Below are 955 nucleotides of genomic sequence, written 5' to 3' on the forward strand. Positions count from 1 at the left end.
GATGCGCCAGGGCCTCCTACAGACAATTCACTTTGGTTTATTGCGCTATCTCCAATAGCACCCGAGATATCACCAGATATATATTGTATTTGCCCCTGACCCAGAGTGTCCGGCCCCATGTGTCGATGGTCCTCTCGGTCCCTCGTGGTCCGACGTCGATCCCGCTGAACAGATTCATGCGCCAGGGCTTCCTGCAGACAATTCACTTTGGTGTATTGCGCTATCTGTAATAGCACCCGAGATATCACTAGATATATGCTAGATTTTTACATGACCTTGGGTGACGGATTCCGAATATCTGTAATTTTCTCGGCGCCTGGTGGTCCGAGGTCGATCCCGCTGCACGCATTCATGCGCCAGGGCCTCCTGCAGATAATTCACTTTGGTTTATTGCGCTATCTCTAATAGCACCCGAGATATCACCGGATATATATATTGGATTTTTCCCTGACCCTGTGTGTCCGGCCCCATGAGACTGTGGTTTTCTCGGCCCCTGGTGGTCCGAGGTCGTTCCCGCTGCACAGAATAATGCGCGAAGGCTTCCTGCAGACAATGCACTTTGATTTATCGCGCTATCTCTAATATCACCCGAGATATCACCAGATATATAATGGATTTTTCCCTGACCCTGAGTGTCCGGCCCCATGAGACGGTGGTTTTCTCGGCCTCTGGTGGTCCGAGGTCGTTCCCGCTACACAGATTCATGCGTCAGGGAATCCTACAGACAATGCACTTTGATTTATTGCGCTATCTGTAATAGCACCCGAGATATCACCCGATATATATTGGATTTTTCCCTGACCCTGTGTGTCCGGGCCCCTTAGAGTCGGTGGTTTTCTCGGCCCCTGGTGGTCGGAGGTCGTTGCCGCTTCACAGATTCATGCGCGAAGGCTTCCCGCAGACAATGCACTTTGATTTATTGCGCTATCTCAAATAGCACCCGAGATATTACCAG

The sequence above is a fragment of the Nomia melanderi genome, unplaced genomic scaffold, assembly GCF_051020985.1.
Source record: "Nomia melanderi isolate GNS246 unplaced genomic scaffold, iyNomMela1 scaffold0014, whole genome shotgun sequence".
Lineage (NCBI taxonomy): Eukaryota > Metazoa > Arthropoda > Insecta > Hymenoptera > Halictidae > Nomia > Nomia melanderi.